Source organism: Cupressus sempervirens, chromosome 5 (assembly GCF_028749045.1).
Source record: "Cupressus sempervirens isolate cs-2001-9-10 chromosome 5, ASM2874904v1, whole genome shotgun sequence".
Taxonomy (NCBI): Eukaryota; Viridiplantae; Streptophyta; class Pinopsida; order Cupressales; family Cupressaceae; genus Cupressus; species Cupressus sempervirens.
The window spans coordinates 796,586,460-796,600,548 of NC_143122.1; the positions used below are offsets into that span (position 1 = coordinate 796,586,460).

General features: G+C 39.2%; 1 long non-coding RNA gene across 1 annotated transcript in view; it reads right to left on the minus strand.

The window, feature by feature from the left end:
- Nucleotides 1-513: 513 nt before the first annotated feature.
- The window catches only part of LOC149558333 (uncharacterized), a 57,010-nt gene continuing 43,434 nt past the window's right edge, over nucleotides 514-14,089 (minus strand). The window contains exon 3 of the long non-coding RNA XR_016365014.1: nucleotides 514-953. This is a non-coding gene — a long non-coding RNA (uncharacterized LOC149558333). The remainder of the gene's footprint in view (nucleotides 954-14,089) is intronic.

Genomic DNA, 14,089 nt, shown 5'->3' on the forward strand with positions numbered 1-14,089 from the left:
GAATATATATATATATATACACACACACACATATAGACTTAGTAAAATGAAAAGATGTTTTTTCATTACATCAAAATTCTAGTCTTTGATTTTCAAGTTAGAATAAAGCTCCCCAATCTTTCTGAACTTACATAAATGCACGATCCCGAAATACACAACGTGATGTTGCATTAGTTTCATTTCTAGACAAACCATCTTCCAAAATATGGATGGGACTCGATCACTGCAGAAATTGAACTAAAAATTTCCTTTTTCAACTTGGCCCTGACTTGACAGATTTTTCTTTTATATAAATGGAGGATAACAAGATAATAAGTTCTTAATAACCTTATTTTGTTGAGCTTCTTAAGATAAAGAAATTTGCATGTAGGCAGCCAAATTCCACAGTTTGACAACCATAGGCTAACATCAAAAACTTTTCTATGATGTACTAACCATTGATAATACTATGGTAGTCAGTATGGTTGTTGAATTGAGGAATTTCATGACCTATTTGCATCTAAAAGACAAACATTTTTATAATTTTAAAGAAACATTTGATTCATGGTAAGACTGAAGCAAGTTACACTAAATCAAATGATTGATGTCTCATATGAGATTAGTCAGTGAGTCCAACAGCTTGCTGAAGCTATATAAGCCAATTACTTAGAATCCTCAAACAACTAAAAAGCCAAATACTTGTCGCCTTGTTCACTATGCTCTGTGAAACTTAGATTCCACTGAGTGATATGTTGCATTGTGGCATAGCCTCCTTTTGCAAAAGCACAAAGCAGATTCAGTGTGGTCGCTGCTTGGGAGTAATCCTTGATCATTCTCTGCAAGTCAGGAATTCGTGACTTTTCATCAAAGGTATCTCCATTAATGTTATCTCCCCTGTAGCTAGGAAGCTATACACCAGTTACTTAAAGTGGTTCATTTTGAGGTTTCACAAATTGTCCAGCCATTCTGCCTCCCTGATACCCACAAGGATAGTATTAGATTTTAAAAGCTTAAAAGCAAGAGGATATTAAAAAGAGATATTAGTAAAAGTAACTTTCTCAAAAGGTTTCATTCTTCAAAAAAGAGCAAAACCTAAAAGATTTAGGGCATTTGCATAAGATGATCCTAATTTAGGATATAAACAAGATTGAGATAGAAAATCAAGAAATTATAATAAAAGGACTGTACGAGCAGAAATGATTAATATTCATATATAATAACAATTTTTTTGAAAAAATCAAATTACATTATAAAACTGTGGAACAGATATTGTTAAATGCATGACAAAAATTTGGAGAAACATGTTTTAGTGTCTAGTAGTTTAGCATAGTTTTGACAAACAAGTGGCATCTGCATGAAATATACAAACAAAAATACCACATGGTGGAAGATCACAAGTCGAGATGGGTATATGCAAAAGGAACAATCTGAAATACAATTGCAATTAAAAGCATACACCAGACTCTAGGTACATGACCCAATGTAGGTATTTTGAAATGGGTAGATGCAAGAGGAACAATCCAAAACACTATCGGTGATTAAGAGCGTTTACACCAGGTTTTAAAGTCTGAAATGTTAAGTTTGCAACCAGAAGTATAAGAAAACAATAACTGAAATATAAATATACAACACCAACAAAGAACACCAAAAGTGACTTGGTAAAAACTCTTCTCAATGAGAGAAACAACCCAGCCCACCAAAAGTCAATCCTTTATTTCGGTCTTGAAGAATGAATGTTCAATACTCAGTGATCATATCTATTCAGAAATATTATTCTCAATACACAAATATGCTATATTAACTCACAATATGGTAAGCTTTACAATTTTAAAAGAATTACTCAAACCACCATAGATTTTATACGATCATAATAGACTTGAAAGACTACTGTAAATACTCAAACATATGCAGACCATATATTGTATCAGAAAACCCGATCACCGCTGCACTAGTATCTCACTTCCATGCATTGCCTGAAGAATGACTATGATAAATTTAAGAACCGTGGAGAGCTGAAGGTGAAAAGGTATAGGACCAGGAACCATATCTTTCCCATAACTGACAATTACTTTAAAATGCCTACTGATGACTTCATAACATCACTGAAATGATTGGAGACTGCCAGCTAGGACGATTGACTCCAAGCTGCTTACTCGGATACCAAGAGGATAAAATCAAAAACCATAAAAAGAGTACACACGGATATGAATGATGCCAAAGGTAATTAAAATGACACTTGAACATGTCAAAAATGATCTCTATCACTACTACCATCTTCAACATTCTCTCATAACAAGAGAGATCTTCAGATAGCCTTCTCTTGACAAATACACATAGCTGCAAACAAAGATCAACATAAAAACTCTTCATAGATTTTCTCAATAAACCATTGTTATCTCAGCATAACAATATTCACCATAGCTACTCCTAGAGGGTGAAACATAAAAGAATAGAAATATTCAGTATAGCTATTCCAAGAGCGTGAATCATTAAACACAAAGTTGTGAAGTCACACACATGACTTCCACCATGCCTACTTGTAGAAGGTGGAACACGGGCTTTCACCTTAGACTTCTCCTTGAGTAGAATGCATTTCCACCATGCCTACTTATGAGGGTGGATCCACCATACCTACTTGTAGAGGGTGAAACAAGGGATCTCACCTTGAACTTCTCCCATAGAGAAGAATTCTTTAACAAGAAATGAATCACAGGAGCTGAGACTCTCTCTCAGCAAGAGCATCATTCTCCACAATACCAAGCTTATCTCTGAAGTAACAAAACTTCACTCTCAGAAGTGGCTTGGTGATAATTTTTGCAATATATTTTGATCTAGAATGTACTTAAGCTGAATGGCTTTCCTTTGAACTATGTCCCTCAAATAATGATATTTAGTTTCCACATCTTCTGTTCTGACATGAAAAACTGGATTAGTTTAAAAGTTTCACATAACCTTGATTATCACACATAATCATATTAGGTTCAGAAAGCTGTCCATATAAGTCAGCATGTAATTTTCAAAGCCACTTAGCTTCTCTTGCAGCCACACAAGCTGCAACATATTTTACTTTGGCAATGCTGTAAGAAACACAAGATTGTTTCTTGTTGTACCAGGAAATCATTGTTGAACCCAAGCTGAAACAACATCCTGAAGGACTCTTCCTGTCAGACACATGTCGTACCCAATTGGAATCAAAGAACCCCTATAAAACCAGTTCAACATTTGAAGCATATTTTAAACCATATCTTATTGTACCACAAACATAGCACAAAATATGTTCATCTGCCAAAAGATGATTCTACCTTTGTTCACACATAAATCGACAATGTATTTAGAACATAGCATATATCTGGCCTTGTGTTAACTAAATACATTAAGGAACTAATTATCCGCCTATACATAGTGGTATCAACCAAATCTGAAACAACTACAATGTATTTTTTTCAGATTTGCTTCCATGGGAGTAACCATAGATTTACAATTTAGCATACCAAATCTTTTCAGGATATCTTTAACAAACTCTGCTTCACTTGGAATAATTTCATGAGGTCTTTGCCATACCTCAAGTCCAATAAATGCAACAATCCAAAATACTTCATTTCAAATTTTGAAGTAAGTTGACTCTTACAATTAACAATAAGATTATCATCACCAGTTAGAAATGAGTCATCAACATAAAGTACTAGGATCAAGACTTTGTTATCAGTTACCTTAGAGTACAAATTTGTATGACATTAATCTTTTGAGAGCTCAAACTTAGAATCTAGTTATCAATCCTCTCATATAGAGCTTGCTTAAGGCCATACAACGCCTTTTTCTGCTTACACAAATGTGTTTCTCTATCATGAATTACAAACCCTTTAGGCTGCTCAATGAAAACTTCCTTCGCAATTACTTCATTTAAAAAAGTCACTTTTACATCCATTTAGTGCAGTTTCCAACGCTTTACAGCTGTAATAGAAAAGGTAGTCTTGATGGTTTTATAATGAGCTACAATAGCAATGACTTTTCCATAATCTATACCTTTCTCTTTTGAGAAACCTCTGGAAACAAATCTAGCCTTATATTTCCCTATACTACCATTAACATCTGTTTACCGTACTGGGGTAAAGAAATTACTGCACGCAGACATTGGATAAGAACAGCAGAACTCCTTGTATTATTCGCATATGCCAAAGTCATTACATACAGATGATTTACAATGACCCAAAAGGGTGTATAAATACTTTTCGAAGAACCTTCCCAAAGGGGTCCGTCGGCTACATGACAATTACCGAAGGGCTCGTCGGCTACCTAAAAACCCATCGGCTAATACACACACAACAAGAACCTTCCTGAAGGAACCCATTGGCTACACAATATCTACCAACGACATACATCCTATTGGCTACACAATATTTACCTATGACATCATCCCCCCCAAAAGAAAAAGTAGTCTCCCGACGACAATTACAAAATATTTGAGACAATTAACAAACAAAATACATTAACTGACTAACTATAACAAGATAAATCTGCTTCTGTCACATCACTTTCACATTTTTCTCGTGCCTGCACCAAATTGGTCTCCAAACCACATTGCATCTATAGCCTCTGCTAACACTATACTGTCTCATTAGCTGACCTTGATAGCCATCTGTGCCGCTTTCTCTGTTTCCAACTCCTAGGTACTCTGAGCCAAGTGTTGTTGTACTGCCTCCAACTGGATGATCAGCTCCTCCCGAGCTCTCTATGCATCCACCAAGACAGCCTTACGTCCAACACCTACTCCAAGTGCCTCTAGTACATAGACACTCCATGCCTGCAGCAGCTCCAAGTCTCATCAACTGGTCACACTTCCCACGACTAATATCCGCACCGACTAGGGGTCTAGGGGGCATCACCCCCAATGGGGTTGAGGGGTAGCATCAAATTAGCACTCTGAAACCCACACAAAACTGCATTGAACACACTATTTCTGTCATTTTCTTCTGATTCCACACTCTTTCTGCCAACCACTTATATTTTCTACCTGTTTATGTCTTTCCCTTCCCTTCAGCATCATATGTTATTCATTCCCAACTGTTTCAATCTGTCGTAGTTTTTTTTTTTTTTTTTTTTCTCCTGCTTCCTCTAAGTTTTTCTTCCACTGCCTCTTTCCTGCAGACTCCATTTATTCTTAGGTCAATTATTTCTCTACACAATTTCTTTTCCTTCCTGGAGTGAAAGCTACACAATCCCTCACTTGCACCACTCTAGTTGGCCGTACGGCCTCTCCTTGAATACCTTGCAACTTTGCAAATGGCTCCATATGGATATAAGGCTACTGGGAGAAGCCGTACACTGGTCCTTTCATAAGATCCTTGCAGGAAAGCATCAACTATCCATTCAAACAATCGCCGTATGGATGCATCACAAGAAACTCGTACAATGTTAAGTTAATACTTTAAATTCTGTGGAGAAGTCAGTACGGTGAGCAAGAATAGCTGCAAGACTTCTCAAATGCCATACGGTGTCAAATAGAAGACTCTCCAAATCCGTACACTGCCAAATAGAAGACCCTTCAAATTCGTACGCTGCAAAATAGAGGACCCTTCAAATCCGTATGGTGCAGGGAAGAAAGAAATTCGAAGTGCCTCTTCGTACAGGTAAGAGTGTTATATAAAGACCGTATGACCATTAATCCAAATCAGTATGGAAACACTTAACCTCCAAACCCGTATGATAGCAGACAATCAATTTACTCTTCAAATTTGTACACCAAACTTTACTCTTGAAATCCGTACACCAAATTGTATTCTTGAAATCTGTGCACCAAATTGTATTCTTGAAATCTGTACAGCAATTGAGAACTTAAACTTCTGAATCCATACTGAAATAAACCAAATCCATACTGAAGCAATAGGCAACTTATCATTCAAAATCCGTACAGCAGCAATCAGGATATTTAACCAATCCCCAGAAATTTGAATCTCCGGACCTGTATGAAATCCAGCAATATGAAGGTAAACTTCCAATTGCCGTACGATCATAGGGAATTAGACCTCCAAAATTCGTACGGCCCCAACCAGAGAAGCCAATAGCCAGAATCTGTACGCTTAGCAAAAAAAATTCATCTATTACCTTTCCAAAGTTCGTACGGTGCCTAGCTGAGAGCTTAATCACTCTTCACTGCACATGAAGGGCTCTTTTTGAATGCATAGACATCACACTGAATGCCTCAAATATTCTTCTAAAATTTTAATGTTCAACTCTGTCTTTTATCTACCTTTACTTAGCTTGCATATGTGCAATATTTAAATATATACAATATTTACAGTCGTTCTTTTCTCAGTTGTTCGTCCACAGAGGTGCATTATTTCTTCCATGGTAGACTTTCGACCCATTAACTGCATCGGCTACTTCTTTCTTGTCGAGCGTACATAATTTTATTGCTCTGTTATCGCCCACTTCGGGGATTTTATATGGCCTGACCCACTTTATTTTAAATCTGCTTGGTCTGATCTCATTGCGCCCATTATACTTCAACACTCGTTGTCTCAATTGAAACCTATTCAACTTCAAGTGCTTGTAGTGTCATGCCTTATGCCTGTTCTGTGTAACCTTCGTGGCCCATTGTGCCTGCAATCGTTGCTTATCCAGTTTATTCAAGTTACACAATCTCTCCCTCAGGTTTTCCATATCGCGCAATTTGTTCTCGAAACTTGGTACCATGAATTCTATCGGCTGCCACTCCTTGCTGTCCATAACTGTATTCTTGATTTTAGAACCTCTTCTCCGTACTGTTGTAGCTTTTATTAAACCCTTCCTCTTTGTTTCTTGTGCAGACCATATGATGTGTCTTCCATGCTGCCGACACCTTTTTGTTATATTCGTGGTTAGATGTAACATTTTCTTTCTACGCAGTCGTACGATGAGATCTTTCCTTTTTCTAGTTTCGTACTGTATGTTCTTCCCCTCAGCTTCAGCCATAATCGCCTTTCCCTCTTCTGCTTCTCTGTATTCCTTCGGACATTCATTTTTCTCTTCTTTCTCACCTTCGTCCACCCTTAACATATTACAGCTTGGAAAGAGTTCGTAGTCCTCTATCTGCTAGTGGTAAAGACCGTTGACAGAATCCAAATCATCATCTCCTTCCAACCGCAGGACTCCCTCCTTATCTGGTTCCATACATTGCCTCCCTTCATCCTCTTCTTCTTAAGAATCTGATGATAGAGTTTCTTCCCTGACCATCTGGGTGTGTAAATCAATGATGTATTTCTGCCCTTTGCTTTCAAGTGATAGAGTGTTTTTCTTCCAGTTGTGTTTAACTTTGGCTTGAATGAGCCACCCGTGGCCTAGAATGGCATCATATCCTTTCCTCTTCAACGGGATCACAACGAAGTCAAGCAGGAATGACTGTGTTCCAATCATTACTAGTTGTACTGTCAGGACTCCCAATGGTTTGATTCCGTGTTGGTTGGCCGTTAGCAACTGGAATGTAGGTGGCCACAATGTCAGCTGTTCCAACCTTTTCCAAGTATCCTCTGGTAACACATTGACACCGGATCCTCCGTCCACAATCGTGTCCGTCAAAATAGTCCCAAGAATTCCCATTTCGATGACTGTCGGATGTCGTCTGGATGATAGGGCTAGCAGCATTGGATCCTCTACACTTGCGCCACTTTCCTTCTCCTTTTTGTCTGTTGTACTTGCTCCACTTTCCTGCTCCCTTCCATGTTCTCCTGGTAGTTTAGCAGCGGGAATGATGTTTGTGAGTGCCGATCAAAGCTGAGGCATTGTGAGTAGCAAATCATTTATCTTGACTGGTACTTCAATTTGTAAGATCTACCATACAATGTTCTGTTTCGCGTAGTTCCTTGCTGAGGTACCGACAGTGTCCTTCAAGTGTGCTTTCTCTGCTTGCATTGCCCTTTGAATCTCTGCCTGCGCTTCCTCCAATCTTTTCTTTTGTCGGGTCGGGGTACACTTTCGCTTACTTCCGTGTGATGGCCAAAACCTCCTCTTCATCTGTCTCGACGGTGATCAAATTTACTCCCGACTTTAGGCACTTAGCATCCTTATGGTCTCCTGAACCACACCACCTACACAACAATTTCGGTGTGTTTGCCATTGTACAATCACAAGCAAAGTGGCCCCATAAATTACATGCCCTGCATTGAACTATGGGTCGGCTGTTTGCATCATACTGAATTTGACTCCTGCTGCCATTATTGTTGTTGCCGTTGTTGTTTTGACCTCGCCGATTATTTCTGTATCCTCTCGACATGGCACCCTCCTCCTAACGCAGAAGCCTCCTTTGTCAGGAACACTTGCTAAGGACCTCGTGTTTTCAAATTGAACAGGCATTCCTTTGTGGAATGTCCCATGATCTGGCAAATCTCGTAAAATTGGTCCTTTGGACAGGATCCCTTTGTATGGCCTTCTTTCTTGCATTCGGTGCAGCATAGCTCATTTCCCTTGGTCTTCTGTTGCATGTTCTTGAATTCTTTCATCATCAGAATCATATCCTTTTGAAGGGCACAGACCTTCTTGCTGTCCTTTTCGTCATCACTGCTCTCCTCTTCTAAAGATGCATCGTCATGTAATCAGATGAACTACTCTTCTTCTTCTTCTTCATCTTCTACTCACTTTCCAGGTTCATTGCCCAGTTGTACGCTTCAGTGTATGACGATGGCGACACGATCTTCATCTTCTTTCGCAACTTCAGGTGTAGGCCTTCAATGAACCATCTTTTCTGCAACCCATCAGCCAGCTTATTCTCCATTTTATTGATCAAGTCCTTCAGCTTCCTGGCGTAGACTCAGATTGTTTCATTCTTCCCATGTTTTGTGTTGTATATCTCTACTACGATTTCATTGTCATCGCGAAGCAGTTGAAATTCAGTAGTAAACTCCTTAAGGTTGTCCCAAGTGGTTGATTTTTGGGGATCTACATTAGCGAACCAATCAATTGCAACACCCTATAGGGTGGCCGGAAACTGCCGAACCCATTCATTTGTATCTGTTATGCCATTTGCTCTCCAAATCATTTCGCATGTTTTACAATGTTGGATTGGATCGGCTGCTCCATCACCATCAAATTTTGGCAACTTTTCCTTTGGGCCAGCCATTACTATTCAAGGTTGAGGGGTTTGTTGTGTACTTGCACTATTTTGTACTCCCACGTTTTGTACTCCCACGCTGTTCTACACTCCCGTGCTATTCTGTACACCTGCACTATTCTGAACACCTGCGCTGCTCTGTACACCTGCACTATTTCTAACAGTTGTGTTATTTGGTGAAGAAGGGTTTTCGTCAACTGAAGCTATCTATTCTGGAAGTGTATCTCGAACGAAGAGTTCACTCCATGCTCATGCTCCCTCAGCACTCCGAGTCGTGCGAGTCAATCCTCTTCCATCTAGATTCTCTTCCCTTGGCATATGCAGGTTCAAAAACTCTTCCCTTGCTTCTTCCACCAATTCCACCCACTATCGAGTCTCTTCCAACAATTCTTACGTGCTAAGGTGTCCATCAGTAATTTGCTGAAACCTTTGTCTGTGTTCGGCCTGCTATGCCAAAATTAAGTTTTCCTGTGCGGTGCATATTTCGTCCTTTTCCTTTAGCTTATTCTTATTTTTGTTCAACTGATTCGGCATTAGTCTTCATTCCTCAGCCTTCGTACCAGGTCCATTGGGCAACGGCGCCAAATGTTTACCATATTGGGGTAAAGAAATTACTACACACAGACACTAGATAAGAACAACATAACTCCTTGTATTATTCACATATGCCAAAGTTATTACATACAGATGATTTACAATGACCCAAAAGGGTGTATAAATACTTTCCGAAGAACCTTGCCGAAGGGGTCCATCGGCTACATGTCAATTACCGAAGGGCCTGTCGGCTGCCTAAAAGAACCTTCCCGAATGGACTTGTCGGCTGATACACACACAACAAGAACCTTCCCAAAAGAACCCATTGCCTACACAATATCTACCGATGACATACATCCTATCGGCTACACAATATTTACCTATGACAACATCATGTTTAATCTTAAATAACCATTTCAAAGAAACCACAAGCTTACCTTTTGGCCTTGGAACTATGTCCCACACATCATTACTAAGGATAGATAGATACTCTTCCATCATTGCATCCTTCCACATTTTCTGATTTGGAGCTTCTTCAACACTAGATTGTTCTAATGCACTTATGTGACTCATTAATGCAACATAACCAACAAGCTTTTGAGGCCTTTTACTTTTTTTGAAAGTACCACGAGGGGCTGCATAGTTTTCAGCCTCCTGCATAATGTTTGTAGGCCATAAAGGTCTTTTCTTATTGTGTAATGTCCCCATCTTTTTAGCATATCAGTGGAGTTCTTAGCCTTTACATTCTCCGAAGGCTAAGTGGAGAAATAAGGATAAATTGATTAAATTAATTTCTTAAGTCAAAAGTCAAAAGTCAAAAGTTAAAAAAGAAAAAGAAAAAAAAAGAGTGACTTTATATTTAATTAATTTAATTTATTGGAGAACGCATTAATTATTGGAAGGGGGAAGCTTCTAATAATTTAATTTTCTAAAAGCACAATTAATTATTGTATTGCAAGGGGGAAGCTTCTATCAAGTGCATTAATTATAGGGAGGGGGAAACTTCTAGTGAATACAATTATTAAATATTTTATTTAATTATTGTATTGCAAGAGAGAAGCTTCTAGCAAGTGCATTAATTATTGGAAGGGGGAAACTTCTAGAGAATGCAATTATTAAATATTTTATTTCTTTCTATAAGGGTCAAGGAAAAGTATAAAAAGAGGTGAGAGCTTCATTGTTTATCATCCGATTTTGTGAATTGCATTTGATATCAAGTTGGGAGAAGAAACTAAGGTTTCCGATTTCAACCAGCCATTAGAGAACGTCAACTCTTCAGTGTTGCAACCATTTGAGGTGGTGAAATATCCATTGAATTTGGTATTTGGGAGAGCTTCAATTCAAGAGTTCTATTTTGTGCTTAAATTGGAAAATAAATTTTGATTGCTATAGTACGCATGCAAGATGCTGCGCTAGTGTCTATGCTCGATTCATTTCCATTCTTGGGCATCACTATTATCATTGTACTTCATCAGCATATGAGTTTGCTATAATAATTCAAAATAAAATTTTTTGGCATCATTGTTACATCTCGTTTCCATTTATTTGCACTAAGAATACCAAAAAAATTGCATCTGAATATTAGTTCCTTGAGGGGTTACTACAGTGATATCAGAGCTTGCTTGCAAAGTGTTTGAGGAAATGTCAAACAACTGAAGTATAAACTTTTTTTTTGGTGTTTGAAGAAGTTATAACCTGTTGGGGTTATTACAGTGGTATCAGAGCAGTTTCCTGCCAGCCTGATAGGGTTTATGCAGCCACCATTTAATTTAGTTTTCAAAAGCGAAAACAAAAGGGCTCTATTTACACAGGGAACCAGCACAACTGAGAACATGGCTGATAGACATTCTCAAAGCCCACCTAGAATTATGAGAGATGATGAGGCTTTACAACGTCAAGATAGGCTTCTACAGTCAATAGAGGCAAGTACATAGGCAATGATGGCTATGATGCAACATTTGATTGACAGGAGAAATAATCATAATAATGACCAGGATGATAGGAGCATAGCAGGATCACAAAATAGGACTCGGTCTAGGACAGCTAACAGACCCACACGTCCTACATTCATGGAAGAAACTCCAGCACTCACACCTGATGCTATGGTAACAAATATTGCAGATGAACTCCGACAATCAAGGAATGAGTGGGATTCTTTACCAGCATATGTACAGGATGGATGGACATTTGACAGGTACCTGAACTACAGAGCTGCCAAGCAGAAGCAGGCAGATAAACATAGTGAGTTGCAATAGGTCACCAATAAGCTGACATTACCCACATTTGATGGCAGTGGGAAATGACTGCTCGTGCTTGGATTCATAAGGTGGATACTTTCCTATCTCTGAAGACTGTGATAGAATTTGAAGCACTCAAGTATGCCACTTTACACTTAGACGGGGCAGCTCATGATTGGTGGACACATGGCATGATCACATTGCAACACAATCAGGTAACCACTTATCAGGAGTTTGTGGATCGATTGATAGAAAGGTTTGATAAAAAGGATCCTAAAGTTTATTTTCAGGAGTTAGCCCAGTTAAGATAGTCAGGAGGCTTAGAACAATTTATCAATGACTTCCAGAAGCTTGTAGTGATGGTGCCTAACATTTCAGAACGGAGGCTAGTCATTTTATTCATAGAGGGATTGATTGAACCACTCAAGGGGTGGGTAAAGGCCTTTGATCCTCTTACATTACAGGAAGCCATGAAGAAATCCTACAGTATGGAACTTGCAGCTCTGGCAAACCGGTTTAGTTCGAAGGGTTCTTCATCATTTAGAGATAACAAAGGGGGATTCAGCAAGGGTAAAGAGAAGGTTAGTGACTCAAAAGGCAAGTCAGCTGCACCTTTGGATAAGGAGACACTTAATGACTTGTGTAAGAAGAAGCTATGCTTCTTTTGCAAAGGGCCCTATGAGTTTGGTCATGATTGTCCTATGAGGCCTAAGAGGAAGGCTAACCAGGTGATGTGGGCTTATTATGAGGGTTCGGATTCAGATAGCTCAGAGCACCATGATGAGTATCCTGATGAGGCAGAGGGTGAACCAGAGGTAGATAGTGCTGAAAAAAAAGAGGCTCCAGAGCTACATTTACAAGAGGCATGTTTGTCTAGTATTCAGAGAGAGGGATTTTTCAGACTTCGGGGAGTCTTGGCTGGACAAAAGGTTATTACTCTATTGGATACAGGTGCCATGCATAATTTCATTGACGCACAATTTGTGGAGAGGCGTGGACTCATTACTGAGGAGTTCGAGGGATTGAGAGTTAAGGTAGCTGATGGATATACTCTTCATTGTGACAGGATGGTGCGAGATCTACATTTGCACCTGAACAACTATGAGTTCAAGGAAGAATATCATGTGGTCAACATGGGTGACATGGACATAGTACTTGGGATGCAATGGCTACATTCTTTGGAGGAGGTTACCCTAAGACTGAAGGATATGGAGATATGATTCGAGGTGGATGGCAGGACTCATGTGTTGAAGGCTATCCATAATGGTGATGTCAGGATTATCTCATTTAGGAAGATGGAAAGATTAACCAGGCATGATGATATAGAGTAGGCGGAAATATGCACCTTGATGCCTACCCAAGAGGAGCAGCATCAGACTAAATATCATCCGGATATTCAAAATTTGAGAATCAAGTATGAGAAGGTATTCAGCGAGATTCCACGAGGCAGGCCACTAGATAGAGGCATTGAGCACATTATCGAGCTCGAGGAAGGCACTAAGCCTGTCGTGATCATACCATACCGACACCCAAAACGACTCAAGGATGAGATCGAGAGGACCATCAAGGAGTTGCTAGCGATGGGTCACATCCGACCAAGTAAGTCACCTTTTGCGTCTTCTGTTGTTTTGGTAAAAAAGAAGGATGGTACTCTACGGATGTGTATTGATTACAAGGTGTTGAATAAGAGAACTATAAAGAATAGGTATCCCATCCCACACATCGATGAGTTGATAGATGAATTACATAGGGCTTGTTATTTCATAAAAATTGATTTGAGATTAGGCTATCACCAGATCAGAGTTCAAGAGTAGGATAATGAGAAAATTGCTTTCAGATGTCATTGTGAGCACTTCGAGTTTGTAGTCATGCCTTTTGGTTTGACTAATGCACCTACCACTTTCTAGTCCACTATGAACAGGGTCTTCCACCATCAGTTGAGGAAATTTGTGCTGGCATTCTTTGATGATATTTTGATCTATAGTAGGACTTGGCAGGAACATTTAGAACACTTGGAGATAGTATTGAGCATTTTACAGAGGGAGTCCTTGTATGCCAAGGAGTCCAAATGTGATTTGGGGATGACAAAGCTATTGTATCTTGGACACATCATTAGTGCAGATGGATCCTGAAAAGATCCGCACTATTGTTGATTGGCTACCACCAGAGAACCTTACACAGTTGAGGGGGTTCCTTGGTCTATGTGGATTCTATAGTAGGTTTGTCAGTGGCTACTCACAGCACATAGCACCTATGA